This window comes from Arachis stenosperma, chromosome 1 (genome assembly GCF_014773155.1).
Source record: "Arachis stenosperma cultivar V10309 chromosome 1, arast.V10309.gnm1.PFL2, whole genome shotgun sequence".
NCBI classification, from domain to species: domain Eukaryota; kingdom Viridiplantae; phylum Streptophyta; class Magnoliopsida; order Fabales; family Fabaceae; genus Arachis; species Arachis stenosperma.
This window is the reverse complement of record NC_080377.1, coordinates 109,982,453-109,993,578: the sequence shown is the minus strand read 5'-3', so window position 1 is coordinate 109,993,578 and position 11,126 is coordinate 109,982,453. Positions and strand designations below refer to the sequence as shown.

The 11,126-nt window shown below is 38.2% G+C and overlaps 1 non-coding gene across 1 annotated transcript; it reads left to right on the top strand.

Annotated features, from left to right (window-relative positions):
* Window positions 1-4,874: 4,874 nt before the first annotated feature.
* Window positions 4,875-4,978, top strand: LOC130955137 (small nucleolar RNA R71). Its single transcript, XR_009076612.1, has one exon. It is a non-coding gene; the product is annotated as a small nucleolar RNA R71 (small nucleolar RNA).
* The last annotated feature ends 6,148 nt before the right edge of the window (window positions 4,979-11,126 follow it).

Here is an 11,126-nt window from a genome sequence, read left to right as displayed (position 1 = left end):
CTTTTTGCCTCTGAACAGTTTTGGCATCTCACTTTATCCTTTGAAGTTTAGAATGATTGGCATCCATAGGAACTCAGATTTCAGATAGTGTTATTGATTCTCCTAGTTAAGTATGTTGATTTCTTGAACACAGCTACTTTTATGAGTCTTGCCCGTGGTCCTAAGCACTTTGTTTTCCAGTATTACCACCGGATACATAAATGCCACAGACACATGACTGGGTGAACCTTTTCAGATTGTGACTCAGCTTTGCTAAAGTCCCTAGTTAGAGGTGTCCAGTGCTCTTAAGCATACTCTTTTTGCTTTGGATCACGACTTTAACCACTCAGTCTCAAGCTTTTCACTTGGACCTTCATGCCACAAGCACATGGTTAGGGACAGCTTGATTTAGCCGCTTAGGCCTGGATTTATTTCCTTAGGCCCTCCTATCCATTGATGCTCAAAGCCTTGGATCCTTTTTACCCTTGCCTTTTGGTTTTAAGGGCTATTGGCTTTTTCTGCTTGCTTTTTCTTTTTCTTTTATATTTTTTTCGCCATTTTTTTTGCAAGCTTTTGTTATTCACTGCTTTTTCTTGCTTCAAGAATCAAGTTTATGATTTTTCAGATCATCAATAATATTTCTCTTGTTCATCATTCTTTCAAGAGCCAACAATTTTAACATTCATAAACAATCAAGATAAAAAATATGCACTGTTCAAGCATTCATTCAGAAAACAAAAAGTATTGTCACTACATCAATATAATTAAACTAATTTCAAGGATGGATTCGAAACTCATGTACTTCTTGTTCTTTTGTATTAAAAACATTTTTCATTTAAGAAAGGTGAAGGATTCATGGAATTATTCATAGCCTTAAGACATAGTTACTGGACACTAATGATCATGTAATAAAAACACAAACATAGACAAACATGAAGCTCAAAAATCGAAAAACAGAGAGATAAGAACAAGGAAGTTAAGGAATAAGTCAACCTTAGTGATGGTGGCGCCTTCTTCTTGAAGGATTAATGGTGTTCTTGAGCTCCTTTATGTCTCTTCCTTGCTTTTGTTGCTCCTCCCTCATAGCTCTTTGATCTTCTCTAATCTCATTGAGAATGATGGAGTGCTCTTGGTGTTCTACCCTTAATTGGTTCATGTCATGACTCAATCCTTCTAGAGAAGTGTTGAGTTGTTTCCAATAGTTGTTTGGAGTAAAACGCATCCCTTGAGGCTTCCTCATGTGTCTCTTGAGGGATTTCTTGATGATGAGCTTCCTCATGTGTCTCTTGAGATCCATGAATGAGCTCTCTTGTTTGCTCCATCCTCTTTTTAGTGATGGGCTTGTCTTCTTCAATGAGGATGTCTCCTTCTATGACAACTCCAGCCAAGTAGCATAGATGCAAATGAGATGAGAAAAAGCTAGCCTTCCCAAGGTGGAGGGTTTTTCGGCTACTTTGTAGAGTTCTAGAGGGATGACTTCATGAACTTCTACTTCCTCTCCAATCATGATGCTATGGATCATGATGGCCCGATCCACAGTTACTTCGGATCGGTTGCTAGTGGGGATGATGGAGCGTTGGATGAACTCCAACTATCCTCTAGCCACAAGCTTAAGGTCCAGTCTTTTCAATTGAACCGGCTTGCCTTTTGAGTCTCTTTTCCATTGAGCTCCTTCCACACATATGTCCATGAGGACTTGGTCTAACCTTTGATCAAAGTTGACCCTTCTAGTGTAGGGGCGTGCGTCTTCTTGCATCATAGGCAAGTTGAATGCCAACCTTACATTTTTCGGACTGAAATCTAAGCATTTCCCCCGAACCATTGTAAGATAATTCTTTGGATTCGGGTTCATACTTTGATCATGGTTCCTAGTGATCCATGCATTGGCATAGAACTCTTGAACCATTAAGATTCCGACTTGTTGAATGGGGTTGGTAAGAACTTCCCAACCTCTTCTTTGGATCTCATGTCGGATCTCCGGATACTCATTTTTCTTGAGCATGAAAGGGACCTCAGGGATCACCTTCTTCTTGGCCATAACTTCATAGAAGTGGTCTTGGTGGGCTTTTGAGATGAATCTCTCCATCTCCTATAACTCGGAGGTAGAAGCTTTTGTCTTTCCTTTCCTCTTTCTAGAGGTTTCTCCGACCTTAGGTGCCATAAATGGTTATGGAAAAACAAAAAATCTATGCTTTTACCACACCAAACATAGAATGTTGCTCACCCTCGAGCAAAAGAAAGAATAGAAGAAGAGGAAGAAGAAGAAGAAGAAGAAGATATAAAGGAGAGGGAGAGAGATGTGTATTCGGCCAAGGGAGAGAAGAGAGTGTTGTGTTGTGTAAAAATAAAGAAGGATGGAGGGGTTTATATAGTGGAGGGAGAGGGGTTGGGTTCGGTCATTTAGGGTGGGTTTGGATGGGAAAGAGATTTTGAATTTGAATGTAGGTGTGGTTTATAGGGAAGAGTGGGTGGATGTGAGTGGTGAAGAGGTGATGGGAAAGAGTGATTGAGGTGATTGGTGAATGATGTTTGGGGAAGAGTGTTATGAAAAGGTGTGAGAGAGAGGGAGAAGGTAGGTGTGGATCCTGTGGGGTCCACAGATCCTGAGGTGATCCTGTGGGTCCACAGATCCTGAGGTATCAAGGATTTCTCATCCCTGCACCCTTTAGGCATGTAAAATGCCCTCTGTATGCAATCTTGGCGTTTAACGCCAGACTGTAGCATGTTTCTGGCATTAAATGCCACTACCATGCTTGTTTTGGGCGTTCAACGCCAATCTGCAGCATGTTTCTGGCGTTGAACGCCACTTCCATGCTTGTTTTTGGCGTTAAACGCCAGCTCCTCTTAGGGCACAATCCTGGCGTTTAAACGCCAGACTGCTGCTTGTTTCTGGCATTCAACGCCAGCTTCATGCTCTGTTCTGGTGTTGAACGCCAGCCAGATGCTCCTTACTAGCGTTTAAACGCCAGTAAGCTCTTCCTCCAGGGTGTGCTTTTTCTTCTGCTGTTTTTGATTCTGTTTTTAATTTTTGCAATTGTTTTGTGACTCTACATGATCATAAACCTAATAAAACATAAAAGAACAATAGAAATATAGATAAATAAAAATTGGGTTGCCTCCCAATAAGCGCTTCTTTAATGTCAATAGCTTGACAGTGAGCTCTCATGGAGCTTCACAGATCATCAGAGCATTGTTGGGACCTCCCAACACCAAACTTAGAGTTTGAATGTGGGGGTTCAACACCAAACTTAGAGTTTGGTTGTGGCCTTCTAACACCAAACTTAGTGTTTGAATTTGGGGGCTTTGTTTGACTATGTATTGAGAGAAGCTTATCGTGCTTCTTTTCTATGGTTGCAGAGGAAGATCCTTGAGCTTTAAACACAAGGTAGTCCCCATTCAATTGAAGGACTAGCTCTTCTTTGTCAACATCAATCACAGCTCCTACTGTGGCTATGAAGGGTCTTCCAAGAATGATGGATTCATTCTCATCCTTCCCAGTGTCTAAGATTATGAAATCAGCAGGGATGTAAATGCCTTTAACCTTTACCAACACGTCCTCTACCAATCCATAAGCTTGTTTTATTGACTTCTCTGCCATCTCTAATGAGATTCTTACATCTTGTACCTCAAAGATCCCCAATTTCTCCATTACAGAGAGTGGCATAAGATTTATACCTGACCCCAAGTCAAACAGAGCCTTCTCAAAGGTCATGGTGCCTATGGTACAAGATATTAAGAATTTACCAAGATCTTATTTCTTTTGAGGTAGAGTTTGCTGAACCCATGTATCTAGTTCACTAATGAGCAAGGGAGGTTCACCTTTCCAAGTCTCTTTACGAAACAACTTGGCATTCAGCTTCATGATAGCTCCTAGATATTGAGCAACTTGCTCTTCAATTATATCCTCATCCTCTTCAGAGGAAGAATAGTTCCCAGAGCTCATGAATGGTAGAAGGAAGTTTAATGGAATCTCTATGGTCTCTATATGAGCCTCAGATTCCTTTACGTCCCCAATAGGAAACTCCCTTCTGTCTGAGGGACGTCCCATGAGGGACGTCCCATGAGGGACGTCCCATGAGGTCTTCCTCATTGGGATTCACGTCCTCCCCTTCCTCTTTGGGTTCAGCCATTTTGATCATATCAATGGCCTTGCACTCTCTTTTTGGATTCTCTTCTGTATTGCTTGGGAGAGTACTAGGAGGAGTTTCAGTCATTTTCTTACTCAGCTGACCCACTTGTGCCTCTAAATTTCTAATGGAGGACCTTGTTTCACTCATAAAACTTAAAGTGGCCTTAGATAGATCAGAGACTATGTTTGCTAAGCTAGTGGGGTTCTGCTCAAAATTCTCTGTCTGTTGCTGAGAAGATGATGGAAAAGGCTTGCCATTGCTAAACCTGTTTCTTCCACCATTATTAAAGCCTTGTTGAGGCTTTTGTTAATCCTTCCATGAGAAATTTGGATGATTTCTCCATGAGGGATTATAGGTGTTTCCATAGGCTTCACCCATGTAATTCACCTCTGCCATTGTAGGGTTCTCAGAATCATAAGCTTCTTCTTCAGAAGATGCCTCTTTAATACTGTTGGATGCATTTTGCCATCCATTCAGACTTTGAGAAATCATGTTGACTTGCTGAGTCAACATTTTATTCTGAGCCAATATGGCATTCAGAGCATCAATTTCAAGAACTCCCCTCTTCTGAGGCGTCCCATTAATCACAGGATTCCTCTCAGAGGTGTACATGAATTGGTTATTTGTAACCATGTCAATGACTTCTTGAGCTTCTGCAGGTGTTTTCTTTAGGTGAATGGATCCCCTACAGAATGGTCCAGTGACATCTTAGAAAGCTCAAATAGACCATCATAGAATATATCTAAAATGGTCCACTTTGAAAGCATGCCAGAAGGACACTTTTTGGTCAACTGCTTGTATCTTTCCCAAGCTTTATAGAGGGATTCACCATCTTTTTGCTTGAAGGTCTGAATATCCACTCTAAGCTTGCTCAGCTTTTGAGGAGGAAAGAACTTGGCCAAGAAGGCCGTGACAAGCTTATCCCAAGAGTCCAGGCTATCTTTAGGTTGTGAGTCCAACCATGTTCTAGCTCTGTCTCTTACAGCAAAGGGAAAAAGCATGAGCCTGTAGACTTCAGGATCTACTCCATTAGTATTAACAGTATCACAAATTTGCAAGAATTTAGTTAAAAACTGATAGGGATCTTCTGATGGAAGTCCATGGAACTTGCAGTTTTGTTGCATCAGAGCAACTAATTGAGGCTTCAGCTCAAAATTGTTTTCTCCAATGGCAGGGATTGAGATGCTTCTTCCATAAAAATTGGAAGTAGGTGTAGTATAATCACCAAGCATCCTTTTTGCGCCTCCACCATTGTTATTGGGTTCGGCCATGTCTCTTTTTTTTCGAGATTCTCTGTAAGGTTTTTTCTGGATTGTTGTGCTTTAGCTTCTTCTTCAGAGTCCTTTCAAGTTCAGGATCTGCTTCAACAAGAATGTCCTTATCCTTGCTCCTGCTCATATGAAAAAGAAGATAACAGAAAAGAAGAGGAATCCTCTATGTCACAGTATAGAGATTCCTTTATGTTAGTAGAAGAAAAGAAGAATAAGAATGAGAAGAGAAAAATTCGAACACAGAGAAAAAGAGAGGGTTCGAATTTTGAGATGAGGAGAAGTGTTAGTAAATGAATAAATAAATAGAAAGAGATGAGAGGTAGAGAATTTCAAAAATTATTTTTTAAAAAAAAGTTAGTGATTTTTGAAAATTAAGAAAAGAAATAAAATTAAAATTAAAATTTGAAACAATTAGTTATGTAAAAAGAAATTTGAAAAAAGGTGAGGGATTTTCGAAAATTAGAGAAAGAAAAGTAGTTAGGTGGTTTTGAAAAAGATAAGAAACAAACAAAAAGTCAATTAGTTAGTTGAAAAAGATTTGAAAATCAATTTTGAAAAGATAAGAAGTTGGAAAAGATTTTGAAATTGATTTTGAAAAAAATATGATTAAAAAAAAGATATTTTGAAAAGATATGATTGAAAAAAATATTTTGGAAAAGATTTGATTTTTAAAATTAAAATTTTGATTACTTGACTAACAAGAAACTAAAAGATATGATTCTAGAATTTAAAGATTGAACCTTTCTTAACAAGAAAGTAACAAACTTCAAATTTTTGAATCAATCACATTAATTGTTAGTAAAGTTTTTGAAATTTTGAAATGAAATTAAGAAAAAGATTTTGAAATTACTTTTTAAAATTTTAAAAAAATAATAAGAAGAATGAAAAAGATTTTGAAAAGATAGGATTTTTAAAATTGAAATCTTGACTTGACTAACAAGAAACAACTTATTTTAAAAAAATTTTGACTAAGTCAACCCAAAGATTTCGAAAATTATGAGACAAATAAGGAAAAGATATTTTTTTATTTTTTTTGAATTTTTAATGATGAGAGAGAAAAACACAAAAATGACTCACAACATGAAAATTATGAATCAAAACACATGATGCATGCAAGAACACTATAAATGTCAAGATGAACACCAAGAACACTTTGAAGATCAAGATGAATATCAAGACTTATTTTTGAAAAATTTTCAAGAGAGGAAAACATGCAAGACACCAAACTTAGAAATTTTCAATGTTTAGACATTATGGTTAAAAAAATGCATATGAAAAATAACAAAAGACAAAAACAAGAAAATATAAAGATCAAACAAGAAGACTTATCAAGAACAACTTGAAGATCATGAAGAATACAATGCATGAATTTTTCGAAAAAATGCACAAATTTTAAAAAACATGCAATTGACACCAAACTTAAAAATTGACTCAAGACTCAAACAAGAAACACAATATTTTTGGTTTTTATGATTTTATTAAATTTTTTTGGATTTTTTTCGAAAACTATTTTTAGAAAAACGAAAAAGAAGAAAAATTTTGAAAAGATTTTTGAAAACTTTTTGAAAAGAAAATTACCTAATCTGAGCAACAAGATGAACCGTCAGTTGTCCAAACTCGAACAATCCCCGGCAACGGCGCCAAAAACGTGGTGCACAAAATTGTGATCATCAACAATGGCGCCAATAGACTTGGAGCTTTCAAATGTGAATCACACTTCGTCACAACTTCGCACAACTAACCAGCAAGTGCACTGGGTCGTCCAAGTAATACCTTACGTGAGTAAGGGTCGATCCTACGGAGATTGTTGGTATGAAGCAAGCTATGGTCATCTTGTAAATCTCAGTCAGGCGGATTCTAATGGTTATAATGGTTTTCAAATATAAAGATAAATAAAGCATAAAATAGAGATAGAGATACTTATGTAATTCATTGGTGGGAATTTCGGATAAGCGCATGGAGATACTGTGTTCCTTCTGAATCTCTGCTTTCCTACTGCTTCCATCAAATCATTCTTACTCCCTTCCATGGCAAGCTGTATGTTCGGGTTTCACCGGTGTCAATGGCTACCTCCCGTCCTCTCAGTAAAAATGGTCCAAATGCTCTGTCACAGCACGACTAATCATCTGTTGGTTCTCGATCATGTCGGAATAGAATCTAGTGATTCTTTTGCGTCTGTCACTACGCCCAACACTCGCGAGTTTGAAGCTCGTCACAGTCATCCCATCTCAGATCCTACTCGGAATACCACAGACAAGGTTTAGACTTTCCGGATCTTAGGAATGGCCGCCAATAATTCTAGCTTATACCACGAAGATTCTGATTAAGGAATCCAAGAGATACACACTCTAGCTCTCGCTTGTAGAACGGAAGTGGTTGTTAGGCACGCGTTCATAAGGACGAATGATGATGAGTGTCACGGATCATCACATCCATCAGGTTGAAGTACGAGTGGTATCTTAGAACAAGAATAAGCTTGAATTGAATAGAAGAACAATAGTAATTGCATTAATACTTGAGGTACAGCAGAGCTCCATACCTTAATCTATTGTGTGTAGAAACTCTACCATTGAAAATACATAAGTGATGGTCCAGGCATGGCCGAATGGCCAGCCTCCCTAAATGGCATATGAATTCAAAAATAGGAAAAAAGACCCCCAGTACAATAGTAAAAAGTTCTATTTATACTAAACTAGTTACTAGGGTTTACAGAAATAAGTTTAAGTGCAGAAATCCACTTCCGGGGCCCACTTTGGTGTGTGCTTGGGTTGAGCTTGAGCTTTACACATGCAGAGGCTTCCCTTGGGGTTAAACGCCAAGTTGTGACGTATTTTTGGCGTTTTACTCCAGAATACAGCATGGAACTGGCATTGAATGCCAGTTTGCGTCGTCTACGCTCAAATAAAGTATGAACTATTATATATTTCTGGAAAGCCCTGGATATCTACTTTCCAACGCAATTGAGAGCGCGCCATTTGGAGTTCTGTAGCTCCAAAAAATCCATTTTGAATGCAGGAAGGTCAGAATCCAACAACAACAGCAGTCCTTTTTCAACCTGAATCAGATTTTTGCTCAGGTCCCTCAATTTCAGCCAGAAAATACCTGAAATCATGGAAAAACACACAAACTCATAGTAAAGTTCAGAAATGTGAATTTTTGCATAAAAACTAATAAAAACATCCCTAAAAGTAGCTAGATCCTACTAAAAACTACCTAAAAATAATGCCAAAAAGCGTATAAATTATCCGCTCATCACACACCCCTGTGCGTACGTGATAAACCCCAATTTTGTGGTTTATCTTGTGCTTAATTTGGGGGATTTTATCACCTTTTCCCACAATTATTCATTAAAATAGTATAGTTTTGTAATTCTCCCTTGAATTGTGCTTAAGTGTAAAAACATGTTTTTTTAGGCCCTTAAATTGGTTATTTTAACACACTTTAATTCCATTTGATGCCTTGATGTGTTTGTTGAGTGATTTCAGGTTCATAAGGCGAGTATTGGATGGAAGAAATGAGGAGAAAAGCATGCAAGGTAGAGAATGCATGAGGAAACAAGAATTGGGAATGCATCGATGGGCGTGCACACGTACAAGGCGCGCATGCGCAAATGTGATTTCGCATAGAGACACGCACACGTACATGATGCGTCCGTGCGGATGAAGAAATAGCCAATCAACGTGTGCGCGCACATGGTGCGTACGCGCCGATACTCGCACGTGACTCACTTAAAGGCAAAACGCTGGGGGCGATTTCTGAGCAGCCCAGGCCCAATTACCAACCTGTTTCTGACTGTATTTCATACAGAATTGAAGCCCAAGCAAAGGGGGAGCAATTGTTTGTAGGATGAGCATCATGTAGGTTAGTTTCTAGAGAGAGAAGCTCCCTCTTCTCTCTAGAATTAGGTTAGGTTTATGACATTTCCATCTTAGATCTAGGTTCAATTACATGTCTTCATCTTGTTTCTTTTATGATTCCTTGTTCTTACTACTTGCTTCTCTTTGTTTTCATGTTAATTTCTCTTTTATGTTCATGGATGCTCTTGTTGGATTTGATTTACTTTTAGTGCAATTTAATGTTTGATGTTCTTTTATTGTTGATTTGAGTTGTGATCTCATTTTTCTCGCAATTGGTAGTTGTTAGATTTTATCTTTCCTTGCAATTTACCATGCTTTCCTTGTATGCCTTCCAAGTGTTTGACAAAATGCTTGGAAGGATGTTAGAGTAGATTTTGAGCATTCTTGGCTTGGAGAGAGTAATTAGGTAATCTTGAGTCATGAAAACCCAACTCATGTTGGTGATCTAGAATTATTAGTTAATATGATTTCCATTGACTCTAATCTTTTGCTAATTCCATTAGTAAGTTGATTAGTACATTTGGATTAAGATTAGCTAGTCTTATTAGACTTTCTCCGAGTATGAGGATAACATGATACCTTCTTCTATCTTCGGGGATGACGTAATAAGATAAATTCTTGTTTATTATTGTGATATAATTGATTAATCTCGTTTGACTTTCTCCCTATGTGTTGGAGTTGACTAAATAAGATGAATTAATCATTGTATGACTAGGATAGAAAGCCTGTGTTCTCAACCCTTGCCATGAAGATCTCTCTTTATTACTTACTTCCTTTAATTACTTGCTTGATTTGTTTTTCTTGCCATTTATTTTCTTGCAAAAATACAAAACCAAACCCCCATGTTCCTTCATAGCCAATAAGCATACACTTCATTGCAATCCTTGTGAGACGACCCGGAGTCCAAATACTCCGGTTAATTTTCATTTGGGGTTTGTACATGTGACATTCAAATTTAATTTGATGCGAGAGTTGTTTGTTGGTTTGGAGCTATGCTTACAACAAAATTCTTCTTTCCATAAGAGAAATTCCTAACCAACGCAATCCTCGTCCATCAAATTAATGGCACCGTTGCTGGGGATTGCAATGGTGCAATGTTGTTGGCTATTGTATATACTGTGAATAGCTTGATTTTTGGTTTGTTTGTTAGTTTTTGCTAGTTGTAGGATTTTTGTTATCTTTGTTTCTTATTAGTCTTTATTTTTATTTTCTCTTGACACTATGAATTCTCATCCTTTTGGCTATGAGTGTGGTTCTAACTATGTTGTAGGAGATGGAAGCTACAATGACAATATGCATCAAGGATAGAACAATCAAAGGTGGGAGGAGCCTCAAGCTTATGGACAACCTTCTTGGCAATAACCTCCTCCGGCTTCCTATGGGTACAATTCAAATCTTGATGCATACCAATCTAATGTATGTGATGACCCTCATAGTGGTTGTCAACCACAATCATCATATGCATATGAACCCCCTCCTCAATATAGCCCTTCACCATACTGACAAGCCTCATACCACCATTCACCTCCACATGATCCCAACCCATATCCACCATACCAACCACCTTATCAACCATATCTAGAGCTACCACCTTTCCAATACCAATACTCCTATGGACCACAAAGTCCACTCACACCACCTCAAGAATTTCACCAATATGAACCACCTTCCAATTACAACAACCTTCCCTCAAACAATGAACCCTCTCTTCCACCATCACCTCCCGATGAAGCCCCCATGCTAGAATTGAGAGATCTTGAATCTCATATCTTAAGGCGACAAGAGGAAGATGAAAGAAAATTTGCGGAGTTAAGAGCAAAAATGGCTATCATGGTAGAAGCCATTGGCAACATAGTCTCATCCCGCCTAAGCCTATGCGATCAAGGCAC